The 11,080-nt window shown below is 50.9% G+C and overlaps 1 protein-coding gene across 2 annotated transcripts in view; it reads left to right on the top strand.

Moving 5' to 3' along the window:
- The first annotated feature begins 4,933 nt into the window (after positions 1-4,933).
- Positions 4,934-11,080, top strand: part of FBLN2 (fibulin 2) — a 95,141-nt gene continuing 88,994 nt past the window's right edge. The window contains exon 1 of one of the 2 annotated variants that reach the window (XM_069027882.1): positions 4,934-5,008. The gene's annotated coding sequence lies outside the window, so the exon portion shown is untranslated. Of the gene's footprint in view, positions 5,009-5,085; positions 5,101-11,080 lie in introns of those variants that run through there. The other variant, XM_069027884.1, reaches the window with a different exon arrangement.

Below are 11,080 nucleotides of genomic sequence, written 5' to 3'. Positions count from 1 at the left end.
AGCTGGAAGCCTCTCACCAGCAGTGACAGTCCCTCCTTTGTCCCGTGTGTCACCTGGCTGGGCTTACAGCAGGCTCCTCACACTCAGCTGCTGCTCAGGAGAGACTCGTGTGTGTGAGGACGGAGCAGTGCCCAGTGTTGGAGCGGGTGAGGCAAAGCACCAGTCTCTGTTAACAAAGTGGTGTGAAGTGCTGCTGGACAGCAGGGAACTGTGGGAGGCTCAAGCAGTGCTTCCCTCTGTGTTTGTGAGCACTGGAGATGAGACAGAGCTAGTCCCGTTTATGATTCGAGTGGTTTTGAAGGGCTGCTGTTTGTGGCAATTCTCTGGTAGCTCAGTGAGTGGGCAGAGGCAGCAGGTAACTCCAGACAGCAAAGCAGAGCTTGGGAGATGAGACTTCCCGTGCAGTGAAATGCAGAAATAGCAGATGGAAATCATAGCTCACTTCAGGGATGAAAACACAATCCACTCATTTTGGGTGGGTAATGGAGCGTGTTACAGGGGAGGTGAATTTGCAGCTGGAATCTAGGTGGGAATATCCAGGCCCAGAAGGATACCTTTACAAATTTCTAGACTTCCCCCTGCTTGCTGTCGTCCTCCTCTCTGTATCCCCTCTGGCTTTCCCACTGGAGTCTCTCCTGTGTCCCACCCCCTGCCGTAGCCAGCAGTGCTGGCAGATCTCTGCACCCTCAGAGGATCCTGCTGAGGAGCAGAGCTGGACGTGGGTGCAAAAAACCACATGAGAAGAGCCCACACAGAAAGAGCCCGTGGGCTCTGGGTCCTGGCTGGCAACCTTAAATGTTTGTGAAGTTCTGCTGAAATGGCTTTTCAATACTTGATCCTTCCTAAATTAGCAGTGTGTTTCAGAATCATCATGCAGATCATGACTCTGAGGGCGGCTTCACGGGATGCAGCCTGCTGGCGGTCACTCTTATCTTGGATATTTGTTTTGTTTACAACCTGCATGTAACGTGCTGCAACAAATCTAAAGTAGATTTTGACAGTCTGCATTAGTCAGCTCATCCTCCACAGAAAGAACCAGAGCTTCATCTGTTCTTTGAAAACTTTCAAGATCAATACTGACCAGTTTCAAAAGAGAAAACAGAAGAAACTCGTTGTTTCAGTTGCATCTTTAACTTCCCCACTCTCAAAATGTTCAGGTACAAGGGTTCCAGGGAGAGGAACTGGGATGGCCAGGAGGAAACAGGAGATACCAGCAGGGGTGACTGGGGAAAAACACCACTCTGCCTGCTCCCTGCACACCTGTGTCAGATCTGAGCCTCTGTGGCATATTTGGAAATCAGTCCAAGCTAAAGTGTGTCTGACATGCTTGGTTTGGGTTTCTTGGGAGCTTTACCTGTGACAAAGGGAAGGTAACCAGCGCTGGCAGAGGGGCTATTTCTGCAGCCATGGGGCAGATGGACAGCTCGCCCTGGCTGTCTTTGCAGCCTTTGCCATCTGAAGGCTCCTCACTGAGGTGACATTTGCTGCCATCAGAGTGCTGAATTCCATCAATTACTAGTGGTGAAAAAGTTTGAGAACCAGGAGCAGTTTCAAATCGGGTTCCAAGATAAAGATAATTTTCCTGCTATTTCCCTTGAAGAGCCTTTTGATGTTAGATTTGGGTACATTTCTCAGGCACTGGCAGTAAAATGCCAGAATCTGAAAGAATACTTTATCAAATGCTGCTTGTAAGTGCTCTTGCCTTGCCAGTACATTAAATTAATGGCAAGTCACTGTCAGGCACACTTACTGCTGGCTTGAAGAATTAGGCTTTACTCTGTTTTACATGTACGACCTTATTTCCTCCCAGGGCACTCAATGGGTATAGCAGAGAGTGAATGTGACCAAACACCTGCAGAAAAATTGGCTGATGATAAGGAAGGGGAGATGCCTCCTAAACTGCTTGAGTGGGTGATTCTCACACTGCAGGAATCTTCTCCTGTGAGCTGCTGCTTGGACTTTTCCCTTTACAAGTTCTGCTGTGCAGGTCCCAGCAAACCTTTAAAAGTCCTGGTGATCAGAAATCCCCAGAATGGCGTGAGCTTTTCTCCATGGGCTCAGAGTCGATGTAGACTGTAACTGATTTGTTTGAATTGAGCTGGTCTACTTCCTCTTGTAGGAAATGTGCTAGAATAGTGACTCTCTGGTTTTTTAAAGCAGCAACATCTGCTGAAGGCTTTTCCTGTGTGAGCTGTGCATTTCTTATGTTTCTCAACCATACACTGCACTGAAAGGCGTGCTGTGGAGTGCTCTGACTTTGGCCAAGGAGGCATTGTTTTCTGTTGCTTTGTGACATCTTCCCAAATTCTGAAAAACTGTGGTTGGATGAGGACACGCAAACAAATATTTCAGTCTGAGTCTGCTCTGCTCCATGGCTGTTCAGCCAGAGTAGCACCACTTTAAAGTGGGAATACTAGAGCTATGTGGAAGGGAGAGTCATGGAAGAGATGTGGCAAAAGAGTTCCTACAATTTACAGGGGCAGAGGACACTGGTGGTGTCATTCCCACTGGTCTGCAATTAGGAAATTGTTGCTTAGGAATCCCTAGAGACTTTTTTTTTTAAAATCTCAGCTCTGGAATTTTAAAATGGCACATCTTCTTTCTCCTGGTTTGGTTCCTCTTCTACGGGGCTTTTATTCGGAAAATAAGTTGTTTCTAAGTGGGTCAAGGATTAACCACCCCATGTCCAGAGGTTTCTCTGTGCTCTGGTTCCCTGCCTGTCTCTTGGAAGGAGGCAGTGCTACCCTCTCCCCTTTGGTGCACAGTGCAGAGCTCAGAGCTTCAGGAGTGTTGGAGATGCAAAAAAGGGCTGAATTCAAGTCCAGACTTTTCTCCCGAAGTCAGACTTCCAAAGAGTTTTGCTTTCCAAAGCTAGTCCCTGGGTGGGCATGTGCTATCCCACCCATGAGCATGTCTGCCCTGTCTTTGTGTGGATTCACACGACCTGCCCTATCCTTTCAGTCCCCAGACAATGCTGTCAGTTTTCTTTCATTCAGAAATGATGGATATTTCCATTTAGCCTCACTTCATTAAATCCTGGAGGTATTAGTTCTTCAGTATCACTTGAAGTCAAAGCTAAATATTTTAAGTGATCTCAGGTTGTTAAAAATATGGCTCAGAGACAGAGTTTTTTATTTTTTTACTTGGATAAATTGAGTGAAAGCAAGGCCAAGACAGAGACCCTGCACACGACTTCCCCACACCTCTCCCCTGCTAAGGTGCTCCAACAAACCTCAAGGGTCAGACCACAGGGTCACCTCCACAGAGGTAGAGAGAAATCAGAGTCCTCTGGTCTTCCTATGCTTTCATTTTTTTCTCCAGATGAAATTCAAGACTGTGTAGGAACACTTTGGGAGGGTTGACTGTTCGCTTACAAAGTAAATAGCCTTTTTCTCTCTGGCTAAAGTTACACAATGATTCTGTGTAGTTGGTCCTTCCCTCGGGGAGCCCAGCAGCAACTGGCAGGACCCTTCCCACATCCACTGCAGCATCACACAATAAGACAGTCCCACTTTCCCAAGCACTGGCTGTGCTGGAGACAGGATACTGCATTTCAGAAATGGAAACTCTTACCCTGCTACTTTCCCCTAATTGTATGCACATTTTGTCTGTGCAGACTTCAGTCTTCCTTGTGAATGGGAGTTGAGAGCCAGGGCCAGCTCCAAAGTTTTTTCACAATATTGCATTTTTAGTGTCCTACACTGGCCCAGGCTGAGTTTGCAGTGAGGAAGAGAAGAAGGAGGAAGGTGACCAAGCACTGTAGGGAGCTACCACCTCTGATTGCAGCAGCAGATTCTGCTGCATCCCTTGGTTTCTGGGAACGGCAAAGCTGGCGGCCAGGCCATGGATGCTCTGGTGCCTCCAGCAGCCGTTTGCAGCTGTCCCCATGGCCCGGGCCAGGGGCTGGCTGGTGCTGCAGAGCTGTGCGGCTGCGGGCTGGACAGGTGGCCTTGGTGGGACACTGCCATGCTCCTGCCGCTCTTCCCTGCAGGCTTGGGCAGAACTGTCCTGCCAATAGCTCCAGTGAGCATCAAACAAGGTCTCTTCTTCCCATAACCAAATGCCTGAAAATGCCTGAGAAGATGGAGGAGCTCTGCAGTGTAAAAACATCCCAGCTGTGTCTCTCAGTGCTGCCTGCCCCAGGGACAGAGCTTCGGGACTGGCCTCACAGTCAGGCTGGAAACAGCTTGTCCTGAAGGGACAGAAATGCAGGGGGAAGCTGAGCCTGGTGCCCAGAGAGACGTCCCAGAGCTCCCGATGCAGGACAAGAGGCTCCCTCTGACTGAGCCCCCTGAGCTCACAAGCGCAGCCCCCTGTCTGGCAGGGAGCACACCCGGTTCTTCCTGAGACCCTCGAGGAGGGATGTTTTCCCGATGACATAGTGTTTGTTGCAGGGACCTCGTTCGTCCCAGGGACTTGTCTCTAATTTATCCCAGGATGGGTTTCTATAAACAGCCGCTATTGTCATACGACAGCCGAACCCTCTCGCTGAACAGATCGGGATCCGATCACCAAATGCTTCCTTGAGGGCGAGGTGAGTTTGGGGCTCCTTAGATCTCAGTGAGCATCTGCGGGACAAAAATAAATTTTGAAAAGCCCTTCTTGTAGCACAAATTCGAAGCCACCTTTGTATCGACAGAGCGGGGTTAACCTGGGCAGAGGCGGAGGTGAGGCCCCTCGGCCCCAGGGCAGGCGCGGCGCTCACCTCTCACCCCCGGCTTTTCCTTTTGTCTTTGTAGCTGCGGTGCCCCGGAGCCCGTCTGCGGGCAGCTCCGCTCCCCGTGAGCCTCCCCACACAGCCCATCTCCTTGTCCCGGCGTGTCCGGCCGCGCTCCGCCGCCCGCCCGGGGCGCCGGGGCTCCCCGCCCGCCCGGCCGGTGTCAGGTTGGACAAACCCCCCGCCGCCGCTCGGCCCCGCCGCAGCTTTCCGGCCCCTCCCTCCGGCTCCCGGGGTCCCGCGGCCCCTTCCCCGCGGAGCGGAGCAGAGCAGCGCGGCGGCGGCGGCCCGGTAAGTGCGGCGGCGGCGGCCCGGTAAATGCGGCGGTGGCGGCCCGGTAAGCGCGGCGGCGGCGGCCCGGTAAATGCGGCGGCGGCGGCCCGGTAAGCGCGGCGGTGGCGGCCCGGTAAATGCGGCGGTGGCGGCCCGGTAAGCGCGGTGGCGGCGGCGGCGCGGGCGCGGAGCCCCGGGCGCGGAGCGGCCCCGCTGTGCCCCGCGGAGCCCCGGCCGAGGGTCCCGGGCCGCTCCCGGAGCCGGCGGAGCGGAGCCCGCTGCAGCCCCACGACCCAAAGCCCTCTCGCGGCTACCGGGACAGATACGCGGATATTTCCTTGCGCTGTTCCTCTTCTTTCTCCCTTTTTATTTTTTTCTGTTGGTTTGAAAGTGGCAAATTGTCAAAGAAAAAAGTTGCTGTGGATGTTTCAGAGCTGTTGCTTTATTGAAAACAAGTCCCTGGGTGGAGGCGAGAGCAGCCCGCGGGGCGGTGGGAGTGTTTGCAAAACAAATGTCATTTGGCGTTGCGGGGAGAGCTGCCGAGATTGTTCCATAAACGCGTTCACCGAGTCGTGCAGGCTTGCTCGCCTCCCGTGAGCCGAACGAAAACCAATGGGAAGTTCGAAAGGAAGAGGGGAAAGTATATGGCACAGCTAAGAAAAGCGCTCTCTGCCTGCCTTTGCTGGTACGCTCGGATTTCTGGAGCGAGCAGCGTTTAAATGGAGCGGGCGCTGTGCCGGGGAGGGTCGGGGGCACCGGGGAGGGATGTGCTGGGGAAGTTTGGGGGACCAGGCTTGTGGGATCAGTGGAGAAATCGAGCTCCCGGCACAGAATCACTCGCTGTGTTCAGCGCTGAGCGAAAGGCAGCCGGGTCTCTGCCCCCCACGCCTCCCCTCACCTTATCTCTTCCCCTTGTCGCTCCAGCGCTGGTGCAGGAGCCTCTCGGTCGCCCCGAGCTGAGCCGCCCGCGGGGAGTGAGGTCAGAGGAGGAGGGTTTGGGCACACGGGCTGTAACACCTGCAGGAAGGGCCTTTGAGCTCGCGTGTGCCCCACTGGTATCGAATTTTCTCTGTAAACCCTTGGTTTTCTTTGGAAGGGAAGGCTGCCGTTATTGCCAGGTTATATCAGCACCGAGTTTGGCTTCTTTGCACCCACAGGCGATGAGTAGAGGGGCGGTGTTCGGAGTGTGTGTGGTTTTCTGACAGACCATCAGCACCTGAGTTCTCTCCTTTCCTGCTCCTCCTCAGGACACATCTTTGCTTTAGCCATCCTGGTCCTTTCAGTTGCAAACGGAGGCTATGGGCGCATCCCATAAATGTGGCTTTACTTGTAACTCATGGCATTTAACAACAAAAACTTCAGCTCATGGTATACAGTTAATGGGCGTAAAATTATCGGAGAAGATTTTGGACACAAACCACCCTTACTAGTGGAATGGATGAAATTAGTTTTATTATGAAAGATTTTCCCCTAATGACAGAAGGGAGGCTATAGAGGCCAAACCCCAGTCTTTTAACTGGTTCTTTTCCCAAGTGGAGTCAGCTGGACCTTCAAAATCACTTTGAAGACAGTTATACCCGTGCTAATAGGGCTGATGTTGGCCTAAAAATATCATCCAAAAATCACACTCTTAATTGGCATTGCTTTGTTGGCAAAGCTTTCCCAGTGCTGTGTTACTCTTCGAGAGCCATGTTATTTTAATTGCATCAATGTATTCTGTCACGAAGGCAACGCTCTGAGCAGGATTTGTTGAGTTTAGTGTAGTGGCTGGAGCTTTAACTTCTCCACTAAAGACAAGACACCAATGGCAAAGCCATGGAGCTCTTCAGCCCTGGAAGTAGAATCCTCGGGGATTCCACTTCTGTGGGACTGCAGCAAGCTACTCTGCAAGTGGGAGAAATAATAAGTAAACAGTAGCCTTGCAGTGTGTATAAATACTAGGAAAACTGGTTTTCTTTTAGTTTAAATCAGTTTTTGTAATTGAAGAGATCTCTCTTTCTGTCCATCTGTCTATCCATCCATTTAATACCTTTCCAGTTGCATGAGATGATCATGTGCTATTAGACACTTCTAAATTTAGCTGATCTGCTTGAAGCTGGAAGAAATGGTGTTCTGCAGCTTTGTGTGCTGAGCGTAGGTGGCCTTTGGGAGGTGGTGATGGGCAGAGAGTCCCACAGTGCTTGGTGGCATTAAAGATGACATTCCAAACAAAGCCCTTTCTGTCCCGCTCTGGCGTGCGCTCGTGGGAGAGCTACAGCAACCCCCATCTCTGGGGGCTGGGGGTGAGTGTGGCTGAGGATCAGCTGGCCCACTGCAAGAGGCTTGTGAGCCCACAGGAGGCCTGACCAGAGTGCTCCTGAGTGTAGCTTTACTCCTGCGTGTGTGTGAGCAGCACCCCGGTCTGGTTCCTGGGGCTCAGGGGTGGATTGCCATGGGGCAGCAGCGCAGGGAGGAAATGGCATCCATGGCATCCTCTGCAGGGCTGTCCCCGGCTGGGATGGAGGCCCGGTGCTGTGCTGTCTGCAAACTCTTCTGCTGGACAGTTCCTCAGTGACAGGAGGGGACACTGCTGGGGTTTCCATGCTGCCAGAGCCCCTCCAGCACTGCGGATGTCCCTTCCTCTGGATCTGCAGGAGCAGAGCAGTTACAGCCCTTCTCCAGGCTGCTTTCATTCCACGATTTTGTGCCTTTTTTTGTGTGTACTGGAACCTCTAAGGGCTGCTGTTGCTCTCGTTGCTGTAGTGTCTGATGACTGAGTTCTCACAGGCTGTGTGGAGACTATTGGGTGTGGGAGTGACCTTGGCTGTCCCTCCCCACCATCCCTGTGCCCTCAGATTTTGCATCCCATGTGAACCAAACCAACCATGCCTCTCTCTGCTGCTTCTCTCCTTAATCCAGGGAGGGAGATGATGACAAGTGTTTACAGGGTTGGTCTTCTCTTTCAAACTGTTCTTTGGAAATGTTTCCATGCCTGGGAGTTTCTTCCCGCAGTTTGCGGGTACAAGGTGGGATGTAACTGCTTCTGGCAAAACCAGAAGGTGTCTCTTACATTCTCCAGAGATTTTTGGTGGTTGCTGAAAGACTTGCAGTGGGCACATGCGTTCCTACGGCTGCCTTCTGGCTGTTCAACAGAAGAAACCAGAGTGCTGCTGGCTGGGACCTGGCTGCCTCTTCCCTGAGCCTTTGACCTTGGGGCCACTGTGATCTCAGGTGGCCTCACAGTGCCCTGGGAGCTCCCCTTCCTCCTCTGTCCTAGGGCTGAGCGTGCTGAGGTGTTTTTCTTAGTTGTATGCAGATCCCTAGTGACAGAAAGAACCTTGACTCTTAATTATTGTGCCTCTTATCTCCTCTTCGATGTGCCACCAGTCCATGTGTTTAGAATAAGGCTCTGATCTCGTGATATGGGCTCATGCATTCACTTTTGTTTAGCTTTTCCCCCCATTCTCTTGCATTTGAAATTTGGATTTCCTTCCAGCTAATTGGCGTAACATTAACCTTTCTTTCTGCTGGAAGTGACATGTTGCCTTTAATAACAGGGTCCTGAATTTAATATCCCAAGAAGTCCTTTCCAATTCCATGTTCATATAGATCAGGAGTTAAACAAAAGAGACTTGGAAAGGGACTTTCCAAAAAGTGCTTTGTTTTCGCCTGCTTATGTTATTGTGCTCTTTTTGTTGGAAATCAAACTGTCGAAGCAAACATGTCCCACTTAGGTATGAAGAAATGCAGCTCACTTGTGGCCTGGCCACTCCTCCTGCTGCTCAACATGACCAGACCGAGACCAGACCCTTCGAGTTACATTTTCATTATTGTGTGTTACAAACCTAACGTATTATTCATGGAAATTAAGCGGTGTTAATTACACCTCTTGGTTTGCATTAAGGCAGACGTACATTCCTGTCTGTCCTGTTTGCTGATGAGCTCTGTGGCTTGGATCCAGAGGCAGGGAGGAGTTTAAGCCCTGTCACTGATGCACTGACTCCCCCATCCAGATGTGACCTCGCGGCTCCCCGTGTCGGGCCGGCCGGGGAAGCCACTGCTGGAGCGGGGATGTCGCTGCCATTCCTGGCTGCGTGCAGCGGAGCCTGTGGCTTTCCTCAGCGTGGTCTCCTTTTTATGAATGGAGGCAGGCAGGGAGTGCCTGCCCGGTGCCAGGAATGCGGAGCTGGAGGGAGCGTGGGAAGCGCGTTGTGGCTCCGCTGCACGGGCAGCGGCTGGGCCGGGCTGGGCTCGGGGCACCCCAAAGGAACAGCCACCAGCGAGTACGCCACACGCTCCTTTGTGTGCCATGAAGGCTGGGGAAGTGCCCTTCCACTCCTCACAGACTTTCTGCCTATTTTGGTAGGAATTGCTTTTTTTTCTTCATTTTTTTTTTTTCTTGTGATCCTTGGCATGAAATTTCTTTTAGTTTAGTTCTAGTTTTTGCTCCTGACTCTATTCGCTGAGAATACCTTGGAGACAAGGAGCTCATTTTTTCCTGTGTCCACAAAACCTTTTAGTAACTGCTAACCCCTTACACCTGTACACGTAAGTTAAGAAAGGATCTTAATGCAGTTTTGTCTAGACTGGTGGTGGAGGGAGAGAGAGAAAACAATTCCTGGGGCAGGCATACATGACATTTTGGAAATAGAAAATACAGCCAGCAAAGATTATATCCCCACCAGAGATGGCAGAAGGGGTCTTATGGGTGTTCTTAATCCACCTCACTGCAAATCCGGCCAGGTTAGCTCAAACCAGCTTTGTTTTTGACTTAAATTAGCTGAGTCTGCACTAGCACAGTGAATGTTCCCTCTGTCCCTGCTGCCAGACGTGTGGTAGGGGACTACCAGCCAGCTGCTGGTCCTTAGCCAACTCCTGCCGTAGCCACGGCCAGGAGACACCGTCTGTGTGTCCCCCAGGCTTCACTTAATGAGAGCTGGGCCATTTGGCCAGGAGCAGCTTAAGATGTGCCCCTTACACTCTGTTTGTGCTGTCCTAAATCATCTCAGGTTGGTACCTGTCCCCCAGCTCATCGCTGTTCCTTCTGGCAAATTCCACAGGTCGCTGGTGGGGCCAGCTGGAATCCTTCAGGGCATCTGTGAGGTTCCTATTGAACAGCTCTTTTACCCATGGAGGACAGACCTGTTCTTCTGCCTGAGCATTTGTGAACCATTGAGGATGATACTGGATATGCATGGACAGAGGTTTAGGGGATGCCTGTGGGATCTAAATTCCTGTTTAAATTACAAGGCAATTTGTTGTCTGAGTTTCTGTGACAATCACATTTGAAGTGTTTCACAGAAACAGCTTCTAGGACTGTTGCTTTGCTGTGCTGTGCTCTGGGCTTTGGAGGAGAGGTTACGTATAAAAAACATTAGGGTGAAAGCTGGAAAAGCTCTTTTGCTGGTGTCATGAATCAGATCAGAATGAGAGAATACATTTAAAACTCTGGAGTGAAACTTTTTCACAGGAGAGTGCTACTTTAAATATATGTCTGGAATGGGGAAAAAAAATGCTTCTGAAAATGATTTTTTAAAAAATAATTAAACTCCGCTGTTTATAAACTATTAATTATTGTAACATGTGAGCGCTGCAAGGTTTCATCTATTCACAGTAGTATTTCAAATGATTTAAAGTTGTTTGTTCAAGGTTTGCTTTTAGTATGTCATTAAATGTCATGGATTTATTCCAGCTGTCCTCCACAAATGTATCACTTGTGAAGGATTTTGCATGGGAACAGGCTGCCAGATTTTAGTTTTGATAGCAAAGCCCAATTTTGTTTTATTTTTAATCTAGTTTTGTTTTGCTAAGTGTGTTGCTGACTCTAAATGGAGTTGGCAGAGAAGGTGGTAGCAGCTCTACTGGGCAGAGTTACTGGACCTGGCATGCACCTCCTGAAAGCCCCTGAGCCCGGGGTCAAGGGTGGGCAGCTTGTGCAGATATCTGACCCCACTGACCACTGCCAGCCCTCCCCTGCTCTGGGCTGTGCTGGTCACTGCCCCTGCACAGTTCCCACGAGCACTTCCTTATTTGCTTTAGACAAAACCAAGTGGATTATCTCAAAACACTAATTAGACTATTGAAGATAATCCTGCTGGCTTTTGGGTTTGT

Source organism: Aphelocoma coerulescens, chromosome 12 (assembly GCF_041296385.1).
Source record: "Aphelocoma coerulescens isolate FSJ_1873_10779 chromosome 12, UR_Acoe_1.0, whole genome shotgun sequence".
Lineage (NCBI taxonomy): Eukaryota > Metazoa > Chordata > Aves > Passeriformes > Corvidae > Aphelocoma > Aphelocoma coerulescens.
The sequence above is the reverse complement of the archived record's forward strand: the minus strand, read 5'-3'. Positions and strand labels throughout refer to the sequence as shown.